This window comes from Garra rufa, chromosome 1 (assembly GCF_049309525.1).
Source record: "Garra rufa chromosome 1, GarRuf1.0, whole genome shotgun sequence".
NCBI lineage: Eukaryota > Metazoa > Chordata > Actinopteri > Cypriniformes > Cyprinidae > Garra > Garra rufa.
The window spans coordinates 78,455,664-78,470,718 of NC_133361.1; the positions used below are offsets into that span (position 1 = coordinate 78,455,664).

The 15,055-nt window shown below is 49.6% G+C and overlaps 1 protein-coding gene and 1 non-coding gene across 2 annotated transcripts in view; one reads left to right on the forward strand and one right to left on the reverse strand.

Moving 5' to 3' along the window:
* LOC141320326 (uncharacterized) overlaps positions 1-15,055 on the reverse strand; it is a 103,129-nt gene that overhangs the window by 84,203 nt on the left and 3,871 nt on the right. The window lies entirely within an intron of this gene.
* LOC141284002 (U4 spliceosomal RNA) lies at positions 337-477 on the forward strand. Its single transcript, XR_012338348.1, has one exon. It is a non-coding gene; the product is annotated as a U4 spliceosomal RNA (small nuclear RNA).

The following is a 15,055-nucleotide window of genomic DNA, read 5'->3' on the forward strand; positions in this document are numbered from 1 at the left end:
GAACCGAACGACAAGAATGGGATTCCAACCATTGCACAGAGCACAATGGATTAGCAGTCCATCGCTTTAACCACTCGGCCACCCCGTCCCCTTGCTGACCGAGACAGGCCATGCTGCGGACCTTTTCAGCTGCTGCTGCCGTGCTTTCAGCAGGCTGTTTTGAGCACAGAGGGAATAGTGAATGAGCCGTCTTTTACACACCTCTAATCTGTTCCGTGGAAACACGGTGCAGCAACCCGTGCCAGGAGACTGTTTGTGCGTCATGTTTAAAGCTTGCTGCCACCTTGTCGGTTCACATTCACGTAGGTGCACGAAAAGGTCACGACCGTTGCTGGCATTCTTTCGCAGAGGCAATATTGTAGCCTATGAGGTTTATCCGAGGCGCGATCATTGCTGGTTGAAAACTTTACCCAATACCCCGCCAGGATGACTTGAAATACAGTTAGCTTTGGCAATTTTTGCTAGCCTCTCTGGAGGCTTAGAGTTTTGTTGAGAAATATAGCCTTGTTTCGTTTAGGGTTTTTTTTCCTCGCCAAAAAGCTGTCTACTGATGATAGAGCGCCAGAGCCAGAAGGCTTGTTGTTTTGTCAATATGTTCTCAAGACAGGTATCGTTAAACTGCAGCGCAATTACAGATCACCGTTACCCATCGTAAACAGGTTGGTCCTGTCTGGTCCGGTGGGCTCTCAGTGGCGCTAAAGCTTCCAATGCGTGTCGAGCACAATGTATTAGCCTTCCACCGCCTTAACCACTGGACCACCTCGTCATCTTGCGGGGTTTCTTTATTTAACACTCCTGATTCATGTGCATGTGGATGCATTCTTCGTCTTTTGTTTCAGCTGCCGAGGGCCTGTTTTCCATTGAGGCCCTGCGCCAAACTCCCTATGAGACACAATCGAACGTTAGTAGTAACCTCCGATTACGGCCGAATGTGGATTCTGCTCGGAGGACGGGGCACCGGTACATCCTTAGTAGCTTTAGCTTATTAGCCAAACGCTACACCAGTTTGCCATTTCCCATGAAATCATCCTTGATTTCCATAAGAAAGGTGCCCCAAATTGGTGGAAAATCACAACTCAACCATACGCTGTCCAAAGCATTGAACCGCCTTCACGCGGCAAAACGTCTAGGTTACGTAGGTAACCCTCGTTCCCTGAAGGAGGGAACGGAGACGTTACATGGGAATTCGCTTAGAATCCAATCATATCTGAGCCTTATACAAAAGGCCAATGAAAATTGGCGAGTGGCATTTGCATGATGCGCCACGCCCCGTACATACGGGTATAAATAGCGACGTCATGCGCCAGTCAGACAGGTTCTTCGCTGAGGAGCCGGGTTGAGCCGGCGTCAGCGCGACGACAGGGACGTGGCAGGGGATGTAACGTCTCCGTTCCCTCCTTCAGGGAACGAGGGTTACCTACGTAACCTAGACGTTCCCCTTCAGTCGAATCACTTCGACGTTACATGGGAACTGACCCTATGGAACAAGCCACGTCCCTGCGCCGCGTTACGCAACGACCACGTGCCGGCAGGCGGACGTGTCAACAGGCGGACGTTAACGTAACCTTCCCAACGCCCTGGGGCCCGAGAAGGGGGGTCCCCAGGGATGCCAGAAACTGAAGCAGGGGTTGGGGGGGCGGAGACATGAATTCTGTCCATGTGAAAATAAGAAATTCAATATATCCATAAGGGGGTTTTAGGGATATACGAGGGAAACAGAGGCCTTCTGGTTGACCCCTGGAAAAATATAGAGAAAAATAGCCACAACCTGCGGGGCGAAGGAGACCCGGCAGGAGCACAGTCAAGAGCTACTCTGCGTCTAGCCCGGACTGTGGGGCATGGAGGACCCAGGTTCGCCGGAGGGAACAAGCTGGGAGATAGCGCACGGATCCACGTGGGAATGGCGCAGCAAGCCGACACTAGCCGTCCTCCCGGTCACCTGTCAGAACTCGGGAGGACACGGCCTCTAAGCGAAGGTTGTAAAACCTGGCAAAGGTGTCGCCCAGCCGGCAGCTCTGCAGATGTCCGCTAATGAGGCGCCATGTGCCAACGCGTAGGAAGATGCAACACTCCGTGTGGAGTGGGCATGCAAGCCTAAGGGGCAAGGCTCTCCCTGATACAAGTAAGACAGGGAGATGGCTTCTACCACCCAATGCGCCAACCTCTGTTTGGAGACAGCATTCCCTTTCTGCTGACCTCCGAAGCAGACAAAGAGCTGCTCAGAGCGTCTGAAGTGCCGAGTGCAGTCTACGTAAGTGCGCAGAGCACGGACTGGACACAACGATGCTATAGCTGGGTCTGCCTCCTCCAAGGGCAGAGCTTGCAGGTTCACCACCTGATCGCGGAAAGGCGTGGTGGGAACCTTGGGCACATAGCCGGGCCGGGGTCTCAGGATGACGTGAGAATCGCCGGGCCCGAACTCCAGGCACGCTTCGTCGACAGAGAAGCTTGCAGATCCCCCACCCTCTTGATGGAGGCCAACGCAGTCAGGAGCGCTGTCTTCAATGACAGAAACTTAAGCTCAACTGAGGCGAGGGGCTCGAAGGGAGGTCCCCGCAGGCCCTGGAAGGCGACGGAGAGGTCCCAAGAGGGAACGAGGCGCGGTCTGGGAGGATTGATCCTCCTAGCGCCTCTGAGGAATCTCACGACCAGAGGGTGCTTCCCTAGGGATGATCCATCCACTGCATCGTGATGTGCGGCAATAGCGGCAACATACACTTTGAGAATCGAAGGGGACAGCCTGCGCTCCAACTTCTCTTGCAGGAAGGAAAGCACTACTGCAATCGTGCATCTCTGTGGGTCCTGTTCTCGTGAGGAACACCAGTCAACGAATAGACCCCACCTCAGTGCGTACGCCTGCCTTGTAGAGGGGGCTCGAGACTGAGTGATGGTTTCTACCACGGCCTGTGGAAGGCCGGCGAGGTCTGAAGCGTCCCGTCCAGGAGCCAGACGTGCAAGTTCCATAGATCGGGACGTGGGTGCCAGATAGTGCCCATCCCCTGAGAAAGAAGGTCCTTCCTCAAGGGGATTTTCCAGGGAGGGGCTGCCGCGAGGGAATTGAGTTCTGGGAACCAGGTCCTGGCAGGCCAGTATGGGGCGACCAGGAGAACCTGCTCCTCGTCCTCCCTGATCTTGCACAGGGTCTGTGCAAGGAGGCTCACTGGGGGAAAGGCGTACTTGGGCCCCGGAGGCCAGCTGTGGGCCAGAGCGTCCCTGCTGAGGGATGCCTCATTGAGGGAGAAGAACTGCTGGCAGTGGGAGGATTCGGGGGAGGCAAACAGATCTATCTGGGCCTCCCCGAAATGCCTCCAAATCAGCTGGACTGTCTCGGGGTGGAGTCGCCATTCTCCAGGGAGGGTGGACTGCCGTGAGAGCTGATCGGCTGCACGGTTGAGTTCCCCCGGAATGTGAATGGCACGTAGCGATTTCAGCCACGTTTGACTCCAGAGGAGCAGACGGCGGGCGAGTTGTGACATGCGACGAGAGCGGAGGCCGCCCTGGCGGTTGATATAAGCCACAGTCGCAGTGCTGTCGGTACGCACAAGTACGTGCTTCTGACGCAACGTCGGTCGGAAGCGACGAAGGGCCAGAAGCACAGCCAGCAACTCGAGGCAATTGATGTGCCACTGCAGTCGAGGTCCTGTCCAGGAGCCCGAAGCTGCTTGCCCGTTGCACACAGCACCCCAACCCGTGGTGGAGGCATCCGTGTAAACCACGATGTGCCTGGACACCTGCCCCAGGGGTACTCCGGCCTGGAGAAAGGCAGGGTCTGACCACGGGCTGAATAGGCGGCGACACTGCGGGGAAACGCCAATCCGGAGTGTGCCACGGTGCCATGCCCGTCTCGGGACTCGGTCGTGTAGCCAGTGCTGAAGCGGTCTCATATGAAGCAAGCCCAGCGGCGTTACCGCGGCCGCAGCTGCCATATGCCCCAGGAGCCTCTGAAAAGTTTTTAGAGGAACCGCTGTCTTGTGCCTGAATAAATCTAGACATCTCAGCACCGACTGAGCGCGCTCGTTGGTGAGACGGGCTGTCATGGAGACCGAGTCCAGCTCCACACCGAGAAAAGAGATCCTCTGCACTGGGGAGAGTTTGCTCTTTTCTCGGTTGACCTGAAGGCCCAGGCGGCTGAGGTGCTGAAGCACCAGGTCCCTCTGGTCGCATAGCACCTCTCGAGAGTGGGCTATCAGAAGCCAGTCGTCGAGATAGTTGAGGATGCGGAAACCTGACAGCCAAAGAGGGGCCAGGGCCGCTTCCGCAACCTTGGTGAAAACGTGAGGAGAGAGGGACAGGCCGAATGGGAGAACTTTGTACTGGTATGCTCGACCCTCGAACGCAAACCGAAGAAAGGGCCTGTGGCGAGGAAGAATCGAGACATGGAAGTACGCGTCCTTCAGGTCGATGGCTGCAAACCAATCCTGGGGACGAATGCATGTGAGCATGCGCTTCGTCGTGAGCATCTTGAACGGCAGCCTGAGAAGGGACCGATTCAGGACTCTGAGATCCAGGATGGGTCTTAACCCACCACTCTTTTTGGGCACGATGAAGTAGGGACTGTAAAACCCTGACCTCATCTCGGCTGGAGGGACAAGCTCGATCGCATCCTTCGCCAGTAGGACTGCGACCTCTGCACGCAGGACAGCGGCGTGGGTGTCTGAGTGGACACGAGTGTGAAGGACACCTCTGTACCTGGGCGGAGCTTTGGCGAACTGAATCGCATAGCCGAGACGTACCGTCCGTATCAACCACCGCGAGGGGCTGGGGAGCTGAAGCCAGGCCCCCAAGCGCCTCGACAGGGGTGTCAAGGGAACGTTGACCGACGTGACCGTGGTGGGGCAGCCTAGGGGGGGAACAGGAAGGGGAGACAAGCTGCTCTGAGCAGGGCCTACCTTCCTCCCAGGTTCCCGCGCTGGCGAAAGACAGCTCCGAGTCCGGCTCCGAGAGGGCATCCTGGTGCCGCCCGGAACGGGAACACGGGGCCGAGGCCCCGGAGGTGAAGGAAATTGCTCTTTTATTGAAGTTGTGGGCAGCGTTAAAGTGCACAACAACCCCCGGCCCTCCAGCGGGAGCGGCTCTTTTGCGGGTGTTCTTTGCAGGTCCCTGAGAGGCGGGCGGCGCCGCGCCCCCGCGGCCGGCTCGACGTCGGGCCGTCTCCTTCTTGGGTTCAGCAGGCGACGGAGCAGGTTTGGTGGGGGCCGGGGGGGGCGCCCTCGGCGACGAGCGGGGGGAGGCTGAGCCACCGGCGGCGGGATGGGTTTAGACTCGCGGCGGGGCAAGATGTGTTGAATGGCCTCCCTCTGCTTCTGGACTGCCGAGAACTGCTGGGCAAAGTCCTCGACAGTGTCGCCGAATAGGCCACTCTGGGAGATAGGAGCGTCAAGAAAGCGAGCCTTGTCGACGTCTGCCATCTGGGCCAGAGTGAGCCATAGGTGTCGCTCCTGGACCACGGCTGTGGACATCACCTGACCAAGGATACGCGCCGTGACCTTCGTTGCCCGTAGGGCGAAGTCGGTGGCGGCGCGGAGTTCTTCCATAACCCCCTGGTCGGGACCACCCTCGTGCAGCTGTTTCAGGGCCTGGGCCTGATACATTTGGAGGATCGCCATAGCATGCAGGGCGGTGGCGGCCTGTCCAGCGGCGTGGTAAACGCGGCCCGCAAGGGCGGACGAGCGCTCGCACGCCCTGGACGGGAGATGCGGACGATCCCTCCAGGTGGCAGCGCCGCGTGGGCACAAGTGCACCGCCACAGCGCGCTCGACCCGGGGAATCGCTGCATACCCCCTGGCCGCCCCGCCATCGAGGGTGGTGAGGGGAGAGGAGCTGGGGCGGGGCCGTGATGAGAAGGGGGCCCGCCAGGATCTCGTCAGCTCCTCGTGCACCTCCGGGAAGAATGGGACCGAGGGGGGGCGAGGTGGAGCCGCGGGGGCCCTCCCCAGGAACCAATCATCCAGCCTAGAAGGATCGGCCGGGGGCGCCTTGGGCACCTCCAAACCGATCCCCCTGGCGGCCCGGAGGAGCATAGTCGATAGCTCGACGTCCACCTCAGACGGAGCGGCCACCTCTGGAGGGGGCCGCGCCGCCGAAGCGTTCGCCTCGCCAACCGACTCTCCCTCTGATGCTGCGGTCGACATCTCATCCTCCGCAGGAGCACCGAAGGAGACGCTCAGCCCGCTGGGCGGGGAAGCGTACTGCTCCGGGAACTCGACGGGACCACGCTGTGTGACAGAAGACCGCAGGGCTTTCTGGGCCGGCGGTGCGTTCTGCACGGTGACAGTTAAGTCCCCCCCGCGTCTCGCCGCGGTGGCCTAAAAGCATTGACGGCTTAACGACGGACCGCGAGAGGAAGACGGGGGGAGCCGCCTCGCGAACGAGCGCCGGGACTTCAGCGTGCTCATGGTCATGCATTCGCAATGAATGCATTCACCATCCATGAACGCTGCCTCAGCGTGCTCACTCCCCAAACACGTGAGGCAGTGATCATGTCCGTCCGCAGGAGGGAGGAAACTACCGCATCCTGAAGTGCACGGCCGAAAAGCCATTCTGAAAAGAACGTCTTACGGCCGCGAGAAATTGCTCTTTTAGCTCCCGGTCTGCCCAGGGAAAAAGCCGCGGGGCGGCTGTGCACTCAACGGGACTTTCTCGCTGGAATGCAGTGCGGCTGTAATGGCCGTGAAAACGGCAGCCCGCAGGAGATCGCTGACGGCTGCCAAACAGAAAGCTCTTTTAGTCTCGGCAGCACGTCAGGAGAGAGAGCAGGAACTCTTTTTTGGAAGAACTCTTTGTTGTTTTGCTGTAGAAGTCTCGTAGAGAGAAATAGCAGGCTCAACATCAGACGGATCTGAAGCGAAGAAGCTGTCTGACTGGCGCATGACGTCGCTATTTATACCCGTATGTACGGGGCGTGGCGCATCATGCAAATGCCACTCGCCAATTTTCATTGGCCTTTTGTATAAGGCTCAGATATGATTGGATTCTAAGCGAATTCCCATGTAACGTCGAAGTGATTCGACTGAAGGGGAACAGAACATGTTGTTGGCCCGCACTGCTGGGTCAAACTGCGCTTCCCAAAAACAGATTGGGTCAAAACCAGTGTTGGGCACATACCTTTAAAAAAGTAATTAGTTATAGTTACTAGTTACTTCTCACAAATAGTAACTGAGTTAGTAACTGAGTTACATCATTATAAAAGTAACTAATTACCAGGCAAAGTAACTATTGCGTTACTTTAAAAAAATCTAATTTAATATAACTATACAATAAATATAAAACATTGTACACTAATCTACACTAATGTTGTTGTGGGACAACGTGAGAGACAACTATTAAATTCAACATATTATTATAAATATTATCATTACTATAGAGGAACAATAAAGCACAATAGATGGTTTAGAACTTTAAATATTTATTGCACAGACCACAACTCGTCAACAAATAAGTCTAAATATAAATTATGCTTCTGAAGAAATGTACCAAAAACAAACAAATAATAATAATAATTATTATTATTATTAAATTAATTTTGTGTCGGCATATGACGATGTGAGGTGCTTCAGTAGATTAGAATTACTTGTCACCGACGCGAGGGACTCTTTTTTTTCCTGGGCAAAAGTTGCACGTTACAAAAACATTTTTGCTTTTCACCTCAGCGAGTGCTTATACTTCCAGTTTGCAAAAACTACCTTTGAACTTGTTGGACTTGCCATTGTTGTGAGTCCTGGATGTTGGTGTGTGCGACTGACCGTGCGCGTGCTTCAGTGTGCGTTTGCTTCACCCGCACTACCTTGCCTCTGATTGGCAAACAATGGAAATTTACTCAATCTAAGCCAATCATCGCGTTCTCAGTTACACCACGTTTACAGACACACCAATCATCATCACTGGTTATGTGTCCCGCCCCGAACACACACAAACACACACACCTCAGAGAAAGAGAGGTCCTATGGCTGAGAGAGATGCTGCTCGCATGAAAACCGCTTCAGTGTTCTCAGTTCTAGTAACGCGCATTTTATTGTCAGTAACGGTAACGGCGTTGTAACGGGGGAAACAGTAATTCGTCTGATTACTCGTTACTGAAAAAAGTATCGCCGTTAGTAACGCCGTTTATTTATAGCGCCGTTATTCCCATCACTGGTCAAAACTGACAGAAGAAATCTCTAAGCCTGCTTTAAGCCCTACCCATGGGACGGGTTGACAGTAGGGTTGCCACCCGTCCCTTAAAATACGGAATCGTCCCGTATTTGAGAATGAAATTTCGCGTCCCGTATTTTTTATAAAAAATTTTAAAGCAGCGTCTCATGCAAATACACACTGCGGTAAAGCCAGCCGCAGTTCAGAAAAACACGGTCAAGCCAGCCGCGATTGATTTTAAGTGTGCGCGCATATTACAGTGATTACGGTAGTTTCAGAAACAACACAGAGAGAACGCGCTTGCAGAGCGCTTTTCATTTAGACGCCCAGACTGAGAGATAATACTACAAAATGCTCGTGAATTTTTACTTACTTATTTATTTGCATTTCTGCTTTAATATCCGTTTTATTTATTGGTGTACTTGACGGTTCTTTTCTGAGAAATGGGACATTATTAGACTTTAGAGGACATGATTACATTTTAACGGGGTATATAGACCCCTATTTTTAAAAAGTAGAAAAAAAAACAATGATCAGTTCTTATTCAGGACATCCCATATTATATGCACAACTCATATGATTTGAATCGCAGACATGTTAGTCTCATTACTGTGATCCATGTGCTCTGTGTAAAGTTATAATGCAGAGGGAGCTCTTCTTACAACACAAGTTCAGCTGCTTCTCGGTGATACTCTGGATCTGATCAATTTAAAGTACTTCTGAGTTGTTGTGACTTTAACCCTAATACCGTAAGCTGGACAAATGTGGGCAAAATAATTTTAATTAATTTTTTAAAAATACTTCCCTTGATCTGAGTGGTACAAGACTTAGTTACTTTTCCTAAGTTTGCCACCTGAACACGCAAAAAAAAAAAAGACTCGATTCTACAATGTTAAGTGGGTGAAAAAAAAAAACTCCTTAATCCCGTATTCGTGGACAAAAATGGGCACCCATGGGAATGAATGGGAAAAACTGTAATTCAGAGAATTTTTTTTTATTTTTGTCAAATAAAAATCAGTAGATCCAATACAATGCATATATTACATACACAAAAATGAAGGGGTGATCCTGTACAACCTTCTCAACATGGCAACACACACACACACACACGTATACAATTTACTTATTTACTTTGTTTTTTGCATTGGTCTCAATAGATTCTGATGGCAATATCTGCCTTTTGGAGCCTCCTGTCTTAACCAAACCGCAGGCAGTTCTAAGTGTCCTACTTTCTGGTGTATTGAGTAGGCTAAGTAATATTATAAAGTGTGCTCAACCAAATGCTCATCTTCTCAGGATGTAGGGGATGATGACACCATTTCTGCTGATACAGAGAGGCCTATAGAGGTAATGTTATGTTTGTAGACATCAAACAATCTTTACAATCACATCTTTACATTTTTGTGTCCAGTAACCTATAGAATGTAAGTATATCCAAGTATAAATGTATATTCTTGTCTTCCCCCATCACCACCCTCCAGAGTGTGGAAGAACAGGAAGAGGAGGAGTCCAATCCCCTGCTCCACTCGCGTCTCCACCCCGCCCCCTCCTGCGACATGAAATTTCGCGCGAAATTAGGCAGCATCAACTCAGCAATGGAGAAAAACCAACAAACAGACAGCAGCAAGCGGCCCCTGTTTGCCCCAAACGTCAAGGTTGGAAGAAAGAGAAAGTCAATTGAGGAAAGAGCAGAGATTTAAAAAAAAAAAAAATGTGAAAAACGCCGGACTCAAAGCCGAATCAATATAGGGTCCACCATTGCCCATTGGTGGAAGCTTCAGAGAAACCTTGGACTTAAAACCGATGCTGACATGGCTGACTTTTTGTTCAGCAGGTAACTTAAGCATTTATTTATACTTTTATGGTGTGGTGTATTACATAAATAGCTTTTTATCAGTCTGACAACATGATCATGCTACCGGTCTGCATTGGAATGTTAGCCGTTCAGCATCGCCTATCGCGGGTCAAAGTAATTATATTTCTTGAAGTGCTTGACTATTTCAGTATGCCTAACGTCAGCGGTTTTCTGTTCTAGCCGATAGATAGAACATTGCATGTGTTGCTAATCTTGCATGTGCGTGAACTCAAACGTGTGCCTCTGAGCTATTTTGTTAGGACAATGGTGACATTGCATTGTTGATGAAGCAACTACGTTCAAGTGTCGAAAGTTAAAGGGATAGTTCGAGCATTTAAGACATGAAGTTGTATTCAATCCTTATCGTCACTATAGTGTATACACACTGACCCACACTGCGTTCACCTCCCTGGTCAGAGTTCTGGCCACTTGAAGTTTTTCAAGAAAGTAGTCACGGTCAGAAAATCTGCTCCTGACCAGGTTAAGTTTACAGAGTAAGTCACCACGGTAACTGACTCTGAGTAAAACTTACCTCTCTTTCAGAAACAGGCTTGATTTACCCTGCTTTCTCAAGTTTGACAAACCTGCCATTTTGGAACAGAAAACCCAGAGTTTCTCTCATTTCAGGGTTAACATACTCTGAGTTTTTACTTAACCTCCTTTCTGAAACGGGCCCCAGATGTCATATTAACCACTAAACACTTTGCCCTTCTAACAAAATACAACAAAGTGTTACAATACATGTAAAAATGTCAAGTAAAACAATATTTCTTACTTTTGAGCCAAACACTGTCAGCCAGACCTCATTTAAGTCGCTTCATTTGTCAGTTTTGCCAGTACCTCACTAAAGCTTCTTAAAAACACCAGTTTGCCTGCAAACATATTAGTTTTGCATAAAAAGGCAGCTGTCTTTATCTTCTAGATAGAAATGGATACAAGGGCCACACTCTGCCACTTGCCCACAGCATGCAGTGATAAGCACAGAATTGGGAATGTTTTTGCACATTCGACACCTCAACGCATCTCGCAGAGAGGAAGCAATGAATACTGACTTTGACACATCAGCAAATTTCCCTTTGACTTCCGCTAACACATCAATCTGTTGCACTACCTGTAGGACATTAGCCATAATGTGGTTAACTGCAATGGCTCGCCATATTTATCCATATTTTCAGCTAGCCTTTATGCAGAGTTTTTAAAATCTCAAGCTCAACATCAAGCAGGCCATCTAGAACTTAATTTTCTTCATAGTCCATCCCGAAAAAGTAAAAGAGACAGAGTCATTAGACATATCCAGTACTTCACATATATTGTCACCACCTTAATTTCACTGCAGAGCCAAGTAGTAGAATAATCATCATAATTATTTTTACGTACAAATTATACCACCATGTACAGATACTGAATGTTATTGCCATGGGTGTAAATTTCATTTAACAGTAAAATTTATTGTACATTTATTTTATACAATAAATATAAAATTTCTCATGAGCAATTTTTGAAGGGGACACAAATAATACAGTCAATTTGTACTTATAAAGATATGTCCCGACAGTGAAAAACTTTGCTTCTATCATTTTTATGGTAGCATGGAGACTGCGCCATTATTGCGCCATTATTTTCAGGTATTTATTAGGTTCTCAGACTTTTCTTCAAAACTATTTATTGCATTGTTTGTTTATAGTCAAGCCATCAACATGTTATTGTGAAAAAGATATATAAAATAAGCAATGTTTTGTAACAAATCAATTATTAAATAATCAATTTACAGTAACTGCTCTATGTAAAAAAAAATGCAATTTAAAGCAAACTTACATTAATGAATGGACACTAAACAAAAGTACCAATTGTGTTTTTCCTGGTATCACTGGGCCCCACAAACTCTTGGCATATGTTGTTTATGTTAAAGTGCCCCTATTATGCCTTTTCAAATATGATATTTCATGTAGTGTGTCATGTAGCTGTATGTGAACATAAACTATGTGCAAAGTTCTGATGCCGACAGTGCACTATAAATGAAGTTTTTGTCTATCAAAAAAAAGAGTCGGCTCACATTCGCCTAAACGAGTCGTCAGCAATTCGAAATCTTTTTCTGTTACGGCCACACGTCACGAACTAACAAATTTGCAAAATGTCCGCCCACGTTCTATGTCGCGAACAACTTGCTCACAAACAGTACAATTTTCACATGGATTACATCATGTCAAGAAGACGCTGTATCCTGCGCTGTGAGTAAATTTCTTTTATATGCCCTTCCGAAAGATGGATCTACAAAGAATGAGTGGTTAACCTTAATTTTTTCAACAACACCTCAGCAGTACAATTCCAATCTTGTGTTGTGTTCACGTCATTTTACTGATGACTGCTTTTCCAATCTTCCAATCAACGCGGGATTCACCAAACGCTTGGTTTTAAAAAATGGATCAGTGCCCAGTTTATTTGGACCGGCTTGCTCCTCTGAACTTCTACCTGTAAGTATGATTAATAATTGATGATTGTATTTTCTAGCGATCGTTCAAAATACGTCTTTGTGTACGTTATGGTGTGTAACAACCCTGCACATATCTTGGTAACCGGCTAACTTGCGTTTCTGTAGTTCTGTTGTTCAGCTGTGAGTGCAATTTAGTCTAAAAATTGTGATTGATGCAGCTTGACTGTCTGTCTGCCTTATTAGTTTAAGTAATGATAATGCTAAACGATGGCTTAACGCAGTGTTATGGATTGTACAGTGTTGAAGTTCACAACATTGAGGTGTGCCCGGTTCGCTTACAAAAGCAAATAGCAAGCACTTTTAACAGGTAACATATGACACCCACTGAGAAACGTCCTGTCACGGTGCATGGATCAGCTGCATTCTCAGGTCTCGTGATTTGGTGTCTTCATGTGGTTTGTCATGCTCATTCGATTCAGCTGCTAATCAGTCCCCGCTCCAGGTGTCACGCATTACCCTCAGCTACATATACTCACCTCATTCTCTCCTTCCCTGTCTGATAGTTGATCCGGATTGTTGGACTGTCTTGTTGGTTTGTCTTGGTCTTGTTCCCGTTGGATTGTTTATTTCGCCGTTGATCGTCACTGGATTTGTATTCATCACGGGAGATTCACGCCACGTCATCACCAGCCATCAAGCCTCTGCGCCACCCAGCCGAGAGACACCATCATCACCACGGAGTTTGTGTTCACTATATTTGTCTTCAATAAATATTTGTGTTCACTCTGCATTTGCTTCCACTCTCATTCATCCCCGTCACAGAACTATCAGACCACATCATGGAAGCAGCAGACTCCACCCCACTCACAGCCGACGAAGCTTTGCGTTCCTGCATCTCTCGGCTGGAAACCCAGGAGAAGAGCTCGGCGGATACTGGTACAGCGATCCGAGCTCTTGTGGCGCAGGTGTCCGAGCTTGCCCAGCGGACGCAACACTGGCAACTTCCCACTCCAACCCCACCACCCATGCCGCCCGCCCATCCTGAACCATCTGGGGCTACTGTCGGGTGGGATCTCCGCTATCAAGTCCTCGTCCAGATCTACCTCCACACTCCTCCCGGTCAGGCTTAGATGGCAACGTCTGGACCTGCACTGCACTGCACTACTGGATTCAGGGGCTGAAGGTAATTTCATGGACTTTTCATTTGCTCATCAGAATCATGTTCCCCTCCTCCCCCTCACCAGTTCTATAGCAGTCCACGCACTCAATGGTCAGACGCTTCCCACCATCACCACCATCACGGAACCCATCACTCTCACGGTATCAGGTAACCACCGTGAGAGCATCTCCTTCTACATCCTGGACTCACCTCACGCACCCGTTGTCTTAGGTCATCCCTGGCTCATCAAACACAACCCCCGGATTGATTGGCAGCTGAAATCGGTGTCTGAGTGGAGCATTAAATGTCATGAGTCTTGTCTTGTGTCTGCCTGTCCGTCTGTATCTGAGTCTGTGTTGCAGGAGAAGACGGCGGATCTGTGTAACGTGCCTGCGGAGTACCTCGACCTGAAGGAAGTGTTCAGTAAGTCTTGGGCTGCTTCTCTCCCTCCTCATCGTCCCTATGACTGTGCTATAGAATTACTGCCAGGTACGTCTCCGCCTAAGGGCAAGTTATACTCACTTTCTATTCCTGAGAGAGAGGCTATGGAGAAATACATTTCTGATTCTCTAGCAGCCGGGTTCATTCGACCCTCCTCTTCTCCAGCGGGGGCGGGGTTCTTTTTTGTGGGGAAGAAAGATGGATCTCTGCGACCTTGTATTGATTACCGAGGGCTGAATAATATCACGGTAAAGAATACTTATCCTTTGCCGTTGATATCTTCAGCCTTCGAGAGGTTGCAGGGAGCATCGATCTTCACTAAATTGGACTTAAGAAACGCTTATCATTTGGTTCGCATCAGGAGGGGAGATGAATGGAAGACCGCCTTTAATACCCCCAGGGGGCACTTTGAGTACTTGGTCATGCCCTTCGGCTTGTCCAACTCCCCAGGTGTCTTTCAGGCACTCGTTAATGATGTGTTGAGAGATATGGTCGATCAGTTCATATATGTCTACCTGGACGACATATTGATTTTTTTCTTCTTCTCTCCAGGAACATGTTCAACACGTCAGACGAGTGCTTCAGAGGCTGCTAGAGAATGGGCTTTTTGTCAAGGCGGAGAAATGCGACTTTCATGCACAGTCTGTTCCTTTTCTAGGGTACATCGTGTCGGCTGAGGGTATGCGCATGGATCCCGAGAAGATCAAGGCTGTGGTAGATTGGCCAAGTCCAGATTCCCGTAAGGTCCTACAAAGGTTTCTGGGGTTCGCCAATTTTTACCGGCGTTTTATTCGCAATTACAGCCAACTAGCCGCGCCTCTGACTGCTTTGACCTCTCCCAGAACGGCGTTCAGGTGGTCAGACGCAGCGGAAGCTGCGTTTGCCAACCTCAAACGCCGCTTTGTTTCGGCCCCCATTCTTGTTACCCCTGATCCGTCACGTCAGTTCGTGGTAGAGGTCGACGCGTCAGAGGTGGGGGTAGGTGCGGTGCTTTCACAGCGCTCACCCTCGGACGACAAGATGCATCCCTGCGCGTTTT